Raw genomic sequence first — 11652 nt, 5'->3', positions numbered from 1 at the left:
TAGAACATAGAACATACAGCACAGAACAGGCCCTTCGGCCCACAATGTTGTGCCGATCCTTTGTCCTCTGTCAAGGACAATTTAATCTATACCCCATCATTCTCCTTTATCCATATACCTATCCAAAAGCCTTTTGAAAGTCCCTAAAGTTTCTGACTCAACAACTTCCCCGGGCAAGGCATTCCATGCCTCGACCACTCTCTGGGTAAAGAACCTTCCCCTGACATCCCCCTTATATCTCCCACCCTTCACCTTAAATTTATGACCCCTTGTAACGCTTTGCTCCACCCGGGGAAAAAGCTTCTGACTGTCTACCCTATCTATTCCCCTGATCATCTTATAAACCTCTATCATGTCACCCCTCATCCTTCTCCTTTCTAATGAGAAGAGGCCTAGAATGTTCAGCCTTTCCTCGTAAGACTTATTCTCCATTCCAGGCAACATCCTGGTAAATCTCCTCTGCACCCTCTCCAAGGCTTCCACATCCTTCCTAAAATGAGGCGACCAGAACTGCACACAGTACTCCAAATGAGGCCTTACCAAGGTCCTGTACAGCTGCATCATCACCTCACGGCTCTTAAATTCAATCCCTCTGCTAATGAACGCTAACACCCCATATGCCTTCTTCACAGCCCTATCCACTTGAGTTGCAACTTTCAATGATCTATGCACATAGACCCCAAGGTCTCTCTGCTCCTCCACATGCCCAAGAACCCTACCGTTAACCCAGTATTTTGCATTCATGTTTGTCCTTCCAAAATGGACGACCTCACACTTTTCAGGGTTAAACTCCATCTGCCACTTTTCAGCCCAGCACTGCAACCTATCCAAGTCCCTTTGCAGACGACAATAGCCCTCCTCGGTATCCACAACTCCACCAACCTTTGTATCATCTGCAAATTTACTGACCCACCCTTCGACTTCCTCATCCAAGTCGTTAATAAAAATCACAAACAGGAGAGGACCCAGAACTGATCCCTGCGGCACGCCACTGGTAACTGGGCTCCAGGCTGAGTATTTACCATCTAAGACCACTCTCTGCCTTCTATCAGTTAGCCAATTCTTAATCCAACTGGCCACATTCCCCACTATCCCATGCCTCCTGACTTTCTCCATAAGTCTACCATGGGGGACCTTATCAAATGCCTTACTAAAATCCATGTACACCACATCCACTGGTTTACCCTCATCCACTTGCTTGGTCACCTGCTCAAAGAATTCAATCAGGCTTGTGAGGCAAGACCTACCCCTCACAAAACCGTGCTGACTGTCCCGAATCAAGCAGTGTCTTTCCAGATGCTCAGAAATCCTATCCCTCAGCACCTTTTCCATCAACTTGCCTACCACCGAAGTAAGACTAACTGGCCTCTAATTCCCAGGGTTGTTCCTATTCCCTTTCTTGAACAGGGGCACAACATTTGCCACCCTCCAATCACCTGGTACCACCCCCGTCAGCAGAGAAGATGAAAAGATCATTGCCAGCGGCTCTGCAATTTCATCCCTTGCTTCCCATAACATCCTTGGATATACCCCGTCAGGCCCGGGAGACTTGTCTATCTTCAAGTTATTCAAAAACGCCAACACATCTTCCCTCCTAACGAGCACTTCCTCGAGCTTACCAGTCTGTTTCACACCGTCCTCTTCAGTAATACACCCCTTCTCATTCGTAAATACCGAAGAGAAGTACTCATTCAAAACCTCACTTATCTCTTCCGGCTCAACACACAGTCTCCCGCTATTGTCCTTGACCGGACCTACGGCCCCCCTGGTCATCCTCATATTTCTGACATACGCGTAAAAGGCCTTGGGGTTTTCTTTTATCCTACCGGCCAAGCATTTTTCATGCCCTCTCTTAGCTCTCCTAATCCCTTTCTTCAGATCCTTCCTGGCCATCTTGTATCCCTCCAGAGCTATGCCTGTGCCCTTTTTCCTCAACTTTATATACGCATCCTTCTTCTTCCTAACAAGACTCTCAACCTCTCTTGTCAACCACGGTTCCCTCACATGACCATCCCTTCCCTGTCTGACAGGGACATGCTTATCAATGGCCCCTACTATCTGCTCCTTGAAAAAGTTCCACATTTCGACCGTGCCCTTCCCTGCCAGCATATGCTCCCAACTTATGCTCCTCAGTTCCTGCCTGACAGCATCATATCTACCCTTCCCCCAATTGTAAACCTTGCCCTGTTGCACATACCTATCCCTCTCCATTACCACAGTGAATGCTACAGAATTGTGATCACTATCTCCAAAGTGCTCGCCCACCAACAGCTCTATCACTTGCCCTGGTTCATTACCTAGTACCAAATCCAATATTGCCTCCCCTCTGGTCGGGCAGTCTACATACTGAGTCAGAAAAGCTTCCTGGACATACTGCACAAACACTACCCCATCCAAACTATTCGATCTAAAGAGTTGCCAATCAATATTTGGGAAGTTGAAATCCCCCATAATTACTACCCTGTGACTTCTGCTCCTTTCCAAAATCTGTTTCCCAATCTGCTCTTCCACCTCCCTGCTGCTATTGGGGGGCCTATAGAAAACTCCCATCAAGGTGACTGCTCCTTTCCTGTTCCTGACCTCAACCCACAGTGCCTCAGTCGGCAGATCCTCCTCGAAAATTCTTTCAGCAGTTGTTACACTATTTCTAACTAACAATGCCACCCCCCCACCTCTTTTACCACCATTCCTAATCTTATGAAAACATCTATAACCAGGTACCTCCAAAAACCATTCCTCCCCCTCACCTATCCACGTTTCAGTGATGGCCACAACATCGTAGTCCCAAGTGCCCATCCACGCCTTCAATTCACTCACCTTATTCCTGATGCTTCTTGCGTTGAAGTATACGCACTTTAACCCTTCTCCGTGCCCATCTGTCCTCTGTGACAGTGCTACCTTCCCCAATACCTCACTACACTCTTTGTCTTTCTGAGTGGACCCACTGGTCCCTGGATTACAAGTCCGGTTCCCATCCCCCTCCCAAACTAGTTTAAACCCTCCCGAACAGTACTAGCAAACCTCCCTCCCAGGATATTGGTGCCCCTCTGGTTCAGATGCAGCCCGTCCTGTTTGAACAGGTCCCATCTTCCCCAGAATGCAGTCCAATTATCCAAGAACTGGAAGCCCTCCCTCCTACACCATTCCTGCAGCCACGTGTTCAGCTGTGCTCTCTCCCTATTCCTAGCCTCACTATCACGTGGCGCCGGCAACAAACCAGAGATAACAACTCTGTCCGTCCGAGCTTTCAGCTTCCAGCCTAACTCCCTAAACTCACTTCTAACATCTGTGCCACCCTTCCTTCCTACGTCGTTGGTGCCAATGTGCACCACGACCTCTGGCTGCTCCCCCTCCCCTTTAAGGATCCTGAAGACGCGATCACAAACATCACGGACCCTGGCACCAGGGAGGCAACAAACCATCCGTGCGTCTCGCCTGCGCCCACAGAACCGCCTGTCCGTACTCCTCACCATCGAGTCCCCGATGACTAGTGCTCTCCCATTTTCCCTCCTTCCCTTCTGAGCCACAGTGCAGGACCCCGTGCCAGAGGCCCGGTCACTGCAGCCTGCCCCCGATAGGCCGTCCCCCCCAACAGTATCTAAAACTGTATACTTGTTGTTGAGGGGAACGACCACAGGAGATCCCTGCACTGACTTCTTCCCACCTCTAACTGTTACCCAGCTGCCTTTGATTTGTGGAGTAACGACCTCCGTGTAGCTTCTATCTATCAACCCCTCAGCTTCCCGAATGATCCTCAGTTCATCCAGCTCCAGCTCCAATTCCCTAACACGGTCTGATAGGAGCTGGAGACGGATGCACTTCCAGCAGGTGAAGTCGGCAGGGTCACCGGAGGTTCCCCTCACCTCGAACATTCTGCAGGAGGAGCAATACACTACACTGGCTGCCATTTCTTTTATTCAATTACCCCTTAGTTAAGTACAACTATAGATATTAACAAAAACAGTAAATAGCTTACCTGCTCAGTCCTTTTTGGTTAGAGGAGGAGGGTAAAAAGGGTCTTATTATTAGGTTAGAGGAGGAGGATGGGTGGGAGACACTACATGTATAGTGGCTCGGGTTTACTCAGCTCCGCACCTTTAAGGAAAATACCTACCCAGGAGTCCTCGCTGCCGACCAGCTTCCGGTTCCTCCGGCGCCAAAAGAAACTCAAAGACAAGGAAAACAGTAAGTACTTACTTTTAAAACACAGCTCCTGATGCCTTCACTCACCCAACGAAGAGTCGCTACCTTCTCCTGCTGCTCCGCCGGGAAATGAGGCCGAGTCCACGGAGCTCCGCACCTTTAAGGAAAATACCTACCCAGGAGTCCTCGCTGCCGACCAGCTTCCGGTTCCTCCGGCGCCAAAAGAAACTCAAAGACAAGGAAAACAGTAAGTACTTACTTTTAAAACACAGCTCCTGATGCCTTCACTCACCCAACGAAGAGTCGCTACCTTCTCCTGCTGCTCCGCCGGGAAATGAGTATAAATGGCTGGTTGATGATCGGCACAGACTCGGTGGGCCAAAGGCCTATTTCAGTGCTGTGTCTCTAACTCTAAAACTAAAAAACTATAGAGGGCTTTGCAGTTCACGGATGTGGTGCTGGAGGCCTTAGTCATGGAGGGTGACAGGAGGAAAGAGGCCATGTTTCCATGGCGTGCGGCTGAGGCCCTCAAGTAACGCTCTCTGAAGGGACTGGGAGAAGGTGGCCAGGGATGTCAATGCAAGAGGTGTGGGCCCGAGGACGTGGCAGCAGTGCCAGAAGAAGTTTAATGAGCTCACACGGGTGTTCGATGTCAGTGACTTCATCTCCAAATGGCATCTCCTGCCCCCAACATCACCAACATCTCACACTGCTCAATGTACCACACCCCCATCACTCACCCATCAGGAGCACCTAGCACTCAGGACTCACACCGAACATTCACATACTCCACCTCACCCTCACACACCTTCCACTGATACCAGCCTCATACCCACCTCTCACTGCCTCCACATACCTCCAGCTATTCAGCTATGGCAGGCACATCACCCAAATACAGTGAAACACAGTTACTGATATTCCATCCCATCTCTTAAAGGACAAGGTGGCCCATAATCACAGGCGAAGAAGTGAACCGGCGGGGGCCAGGCAGACCTTCATCCCCTGAGCCTGAGGGAGGAGATGGTTCTCCACATCATGGGACCAGCTGTGACAGAGCCTGTAGCATCCGACATGACCGAGAGCATTCAGGATGATGTTATGCACCTGCCTGATGTTCCTTCTTAACTCCCACCTCCCCCTCATCCTGCTGTCTGGGATGATGTACAAGCTGGAGATACTGGGACCATGGACCTCCTGCTTTCCATCCCACCCCCAATCCCTCAACCCAACCCTCCCCTTCTGATTTTGTACTTTCCAACGATAACTGAAAACTGCCAGCTTCCCAGTCACAGCAGCTCCAGGAGACAGAGAAAGAGCAGCAGCACAGCACTGATGGTGAAGCTCCATCACTTGCTCTGATACTCACAGCCAACAGCTCAAATACTTACACTGTGTGTGCTGCAGAGGCTGGTATAGAGTCAGAATCTGCACGTGGTGAGTCACCGAGCACGAGTGAGCTACAGCCAGGCCACGGGGAAAGGATAGTTCATGTGCCAGATCACCGGAGGGCGAGGTCACAAACGAGTTATAATACACAGGACTCGGATGTAAACATTGCTGGAACAGCATGCAGGAGAATGCTGATCGACATGTACACTGAGATACTTTGTCCATTGACAGGCCTGTCAGACACTCTATTATCACTGTCAAGGAACATGGAGGAGTCCGGCTCCAACATGGCACAGGACATTGCACAGAGCTAGAAGCCTATTCATTCCCCTGTGGAAGTGGTCACTAACTCGATGACAGCATTAGGGGACCCAGCTGTAATACAGTGTTTGGTGACCATTAGATTAGATTAGAACATTACAGCGTAGTACAGGCCCTTCGGCCCTCGATGTTGCGCCGACCTGTGAAACCATCTGACCTACACTGTTCCATTTTCATCCATATGTCTATCCAATGACCACTTAAATGCCCTTAAAGTTGGCGAGTCTACTACTGTTGCAGGCAGGGCGTTCCACACCCCTACTACTCTCTGAGTAAAGAAACTACCTTTAACATCTGTCCTATATCTATCACCCCTCAACTTAAAGCTATGTCCCCTCGTGTTTGCCATCACCGAGGAAAATGACTCTCACTATCCACCCTATCTAACCCTCTGATTATCTTATTTGGCTCTATTAAGTCACCTCTCCTCCTCCTTCTCTCCAACGAAAACAATCTCAAGTCCCTCAGCATTTCCTCGTAAGACCTTCCCTCCATACCAGGCAACATCCTAGTAAATCTCCTCTGCACCCTTTCCAAAGCTTCCACATCCTTCCTATAATGCGGTGACCAGAACTGCACGCAATACTCCAGGTGTGGTCTCACCAGAGTTTTGTACAGCTGCAGCATGACCTCGTGACTCCGAAACTCGATCCCCCTACTAATAAAAGCTAACACACCATATGCCTTCTTAACAGCCCTATTAACCTGGGTAGCAACTTTCAGGGATTTATGTACCTGGACACCAAGATCTCTCTGTTCATCTGCACTACCAAGAATCTTCCCATTAGCCCAGTACTCTGCATTCCTGTTACTCCTTCCAAAGTGAATCACCTCACACTTTTCCGCATTAAACTCCATTTGCCATCTCTCAGCCCAGCTCTGCAGCCTATCTATGTCCCTCTGTACCCTACAACATCCTTCAGCACTATCCACAACTCCATCGACCTTCGTGTCATCTGCAAATTTACTAACCCACCCTTCTACACCCTCTTCCAGGTCATTTATAAAAATGACAAACAGCAGTGGCCCCAAAACAGATCCTTGCGGTACACCACTAGTAACTAAACTCCAGGATGAACATTTGCCATCAACCACGACCCTCTGTCTTCTTTCAGCTAGCCAATGTCTGATCCAAAGCTCTAAATCACCTTCAACCCCATACTTCCGTATTTTCTGCAATAGCCTACCGTGGGAAACCTTATCAAACGCCTTACTGAAATCAATAAACACCACATCCACTGCTTTACCCTCATCCACCAGTTTGGTCACCTTCTCGAAAAACTCAATAAGGTTTGTGAGGCTCGACCTACCCTTCACAAAACCGTGCTGACTATCGCTAATGAACTTATTCTTTTCAAGATGATTATAAATCTTGTCTCTTATAACCTTTTCCAACATTTTACCCACAACCGAAGTAAGGCTCACAGGTCTATAATTACCAGGGCTGTCTCTACTCCCCTTCTTGAACAAGGGGACAACATTTGCTATCCTCCAGTCTTCCAGCACCATTCCTGTCGACAATGACGACATAAAGATCAAGGACAAAGGCTCTGCAATCTCCTCCCTGGCTTCCCAGAGAATCCTAGGATAAATCCCATCTGGCCCAGGGGACTTACCTATTTTCACACTTTCCAAAATTGTTAATACCTCCTCCTTGTGAACCTCAATCCCATCTTGCCTAGCAGTCTGAATCTCAGTATTCTACTCGACAACATTTTCTTTCTCTACTGTCAGTACTGACGAAAAATATTCATTTAACACTTCCCCCATCTCCTCTCATTCCACACACAACTTCCCACTACTATCCTTGAGTGGCCCTAATCTAACTCTAGTCATTCTTTTATTCCTGATATACCTATAGAAAGCCTTAGGGTTTTCCTTGATCCTATCCGCCAATGACTTCTCGTGTCCTTTCCTTGCTCTTCTTAGCTCTCCCTTTAGATCCTTCCTGGCTGGCTTGTAACTCTCAAGCGCCCTAACTGAGCCTTCACGTCTCATCCTAACATAAGCCTTCTTCTTCCTTTTGACAAGTGCTTCAACTTCTTTAGTAAACCACGGCTCCCTCGCTCGACAACTTCCTCCCTGCCTCACAGGTACATACTTATCAAGGACACGCAGTAGCTGCTCCTTGAATAAGCTCCACATTTCGATTGTGCCCATCCCCTGCAGTTTCCTTCCCCATCCTACGCATCCTAAATCTTGCCTAATCGCATCATAATTTCCTTTCACCCCACTATAATTCTATCCCTGCGGTATGCACCTGTCCCTGCCCATCGCTAAGGTAAACTTAACCGAATTGTGATCACTATCACCAAAGTGCTCACCTACATCTAAATCTAACACCTGGCCGGGTTCATTACCCAGTACCAAATCCAATGTGGCATCGCCCCTGGTTGGCCTGTCTACATACTGTGTCTGAAAACCCTCCTGCACACACTGGACAAAAACAGACCCATCTAAAGTACTCGAACTATAGTATTTCCAGTCAATATTTGGAAAGTTAAAGTCCCCCATAACAACTGCCTTGTTACTCTCGCTCCTGTCGAGAATCATCTTCGCTATCCTTTCCTCTACATCTCTGGAACTATTCGGAGGTCTACAGAAGACTCCCAGCAGGGTGACCTCTCCTCTCCTGTTTCTAACCTCGGTCCATACTACCTCAGTAGACGAGTCCTCAAACGTCCTTTCTGCCGCTGTAATACTCTCCTTGATTAACAATGCCACACCCCCTCCTCTTTTACAATCTTCTCTGTTTTAACTGAAACATCTAAATCCCGGAACCTGCAACATCCATTCCTGCCCCTGCTCTACCCATGTCTCCGAAATGGCCACAACATCGAAATTCCAGGTACCAACCCATGCTGCAAGCTCACCCACCTTATTCCGGATGCTCCTGGCGTTGAGGTTGACACACTTTAAACCAAGTTCTTGCTTGCCAGTGCCCTCTTGCGTCCTTGTAACCTTATCCCTGACCTCACTACTCTCAACATCCTGTACACTGGAACTACAATTTAGGTTCCCATTCCCCTGCTGAATTAGTTTAAATTCCCCCGAAGAGCACTAGCAAATCTCCCCCCCCGCAAGAATATTGGTAACCCTCTGGTTCAGGTGACGACCATCCTGTTTGTAGAGGTCCCACCTACCCCAGAATGAGCCCCATTGTCTCAGCTTCCACAGCAGCACAGACGGCAGACACCCAGCGTCTCAGTGATCCGGTAGATTACATGGATTGCTGAGGTGTCATCAAGTGGGATTTACAGTGGCTCCGTGGAGCATGAACCTGCTGTCCTCTCTCAGGATGACAGTATTTGTTCTCCTTCACTGTCACTCCACCAATGTCCTTGCTGTTACTCATCAGCCAGCCCAGGCTGCTGCTGCCCATATTGAGGTGGTGCAGTCTGAATCCGAGCCCTCAGTGCCCAGAGCCGCTCGAGGACGTTCTCCAAGGCAATCTGCAGTCACCCCCCAGTGAAAGTCAGCAGCCTTTCACCAGCCATGCTGCAGTCACTGGAGAAACATTGTGTAGGAGCACAAGGCAGGTCGAGGGAACTCATAAGACAGGCACCAAGGGAATACACAAGTGTGAATAGTTCAGTTTTGTTTGTTTAATTGGTGATGGATAGAGATGTTAATGAAAAGGTTTTTGTTGGTGGCTTTTATTGCAGGATGGTGACCAAGGGGACGCTGTCACGGGGCGTTCAGATGGGTGTAATGGTGGAGAATGGGGGGGATACATGGTGGGACAGGGAAGTTGTCCTGTGGGATCTGGAATCTTGGCAGGGACTCTCCAACAGCCTGTCCGGGTCGAAGGCAACCAGGAAATATCCTCCCTGCCTCCTCCTCTTCCTCCTGAGGGAGCCTCCGGATTCCTGGTGCCAATGACTGTGTCCTCATGATGGTGATGATATGAAGGGTGCAGCAGAACACCATGAACTTGGACACTTGCTCCAGTGAGTACTGGAGGGCTCCCCCCGAGCGGTTCAGACATTGGAAGAATTGCTTCATCACACCGATGGTCTGTTCCACTGTGTTCCTGCTGGAGTGTTTGTTTGACTGGCAGTGGAAAGTGGGTTTGGGGGTGTAGGAGGTATAGCCATGTCTGGGGTGTGGGGGTCCATTGTCTCCGACGAACCGCATTCCGGTTTTCCATTGAGCTCCGAAATATTGGGGCCAGCTGACTGTTTCAGAATGAAGGTATCCTGGCTGGTACCAGGATAGTGGACATTCACCAACATGATGTTCTGGGCATGCTCACACACCAACTGCACATTAATGTAGTGAGAGTTCCTCCAGTTCCTGTATCTCTCCCCGTTGTCAAGGGGACCCCGCAGAGCCACCTACACCATCGCGAATCCCGATATCCTGACAAAGCCACAGGACCTTTCATCCTGCTTCTCTCTGCTGAGGATTGGACACAGGGCAGTCTTTGAGGTGGACAGGGATAGACACAGAATGAGGGTGCACTGATACCCCACAAGCCTGAGGATTGGACACCGGGCAGTCTTTATAGATCCAACAGTTGGATACAGAGACTTACCAGGTACACCAATAATAGCGAGGATGGGTTCGTAAATCGTTTCAATCATCTTCAGTGCAAAATAGATCCGCCATTCTAATGTTATCCAAAAATAATCTGCAGTAATTTCGCCAAGCCAATAGGAGAAATTCCTGCTGCCCATTGTTGTAACATTCCAATCTACTGTTCTCAGATTCTGACCCATTGTTGTAACATTCCAATCTATTGTTCTCAGATTCTGACCCATTGTTGTAACATTCCAATCTATTGTTCTCAGATTCTGACCCATTGTTGTAACATTCCAATCTATTGTTCTCAGATTCTGACCCATTGTTGTAACATCCCAAGCTATTTTTCTCATGTTCTGACCCATTGTTGTAACATTCCAATCTATTGTTCTCAGATTCTGACCCATTGTTGTAACATTCCAATCTATTGTTCTCAGATTCTGACCCATTGTTGTAAGATTCCAATTCATTGTTATCAGATTCTGATCTATCCTCTCCATCTCACTGCAGCCACGGATCCCTGTTCGTGTCAGGGTTGATGCTCCAACTGAAACTATGGGAAAGCACTTTGAATGGAGCCCATTATTAATAGAAGAGGGAAACCCTCCAGTGATGCAATTAGTGTCCATAGTGACTGACATTAATTACAGTCGCTGAACAAACAGGTTCAGTCAACCCCTTTCAATCCAACACTTTTTGTACCACAATAAAGTAAAAGATTTACCCGGTTTAGATAGGATAGATGAGGTTTGTTGCGGGAAAGAATGGTGGACATAGCAGGGGCACTGGCCAGAATCTTACAATCCTCCTTAGAGCTGAAAGAGTTGTCAGAGGACTGGAAGGCTATAAATGTCACACCCTGTTTCCAAAAGGAGAGATTCGATAAACCCTATAACTACCGACCAGTCAGTGCATGTTGGTGTTTGGTAATTTCTAGAGGCCGTAGCCCAGTGCAAACAGATATCTTGCTTGGGAAAACAGGGTATAATAAATAACACGTGCCAGTGAGGATAGAAATAGGAATATGGTGCAGTTAAACACGTGGCTGAACGGCTGGTGTAGAAGGGAGGGTTTCTGATATCGAGACGATTGGGATCTCTTCTGGGACAGATGGGACCTTTCCAAGAAGGACGGGTTGCATCTAAACTGGAGGGGCACACATATCCTGGCTGCGAGGTTTGCTAGCGTCACTCGGGAGGGTTTAAACTAGTGTGGCAGGGGGTGGGAAGCAGAGCAGAAGGACAGAAAGTGAAATAAATGAGGGGGAACAAGTAA

The sequence above is a fragment of the Heterodontus francisci genome, unplaced genomic scaffold (assembly GCF_036365525.1).
Source record: "Heterodontus francisci isolate sHetFra1 unplaced genomic scaffold, sHetFra1.hap1 HAP1_SCAFFOLD_185, whole genome shotgun sequence".
In the NCBI taxonomy this organism is placed as follows: Eukaryota; Metazoa; Chordata; class Chondrichthyes; order Heterodontiformes; family Heterodontidae; genus Heterodontus; species Heterodontus francisci.
The sequence above is the reverse complement of the archived record's forward strand: the minus strand, read 5'-3'. Positions refer to the sequence as shown.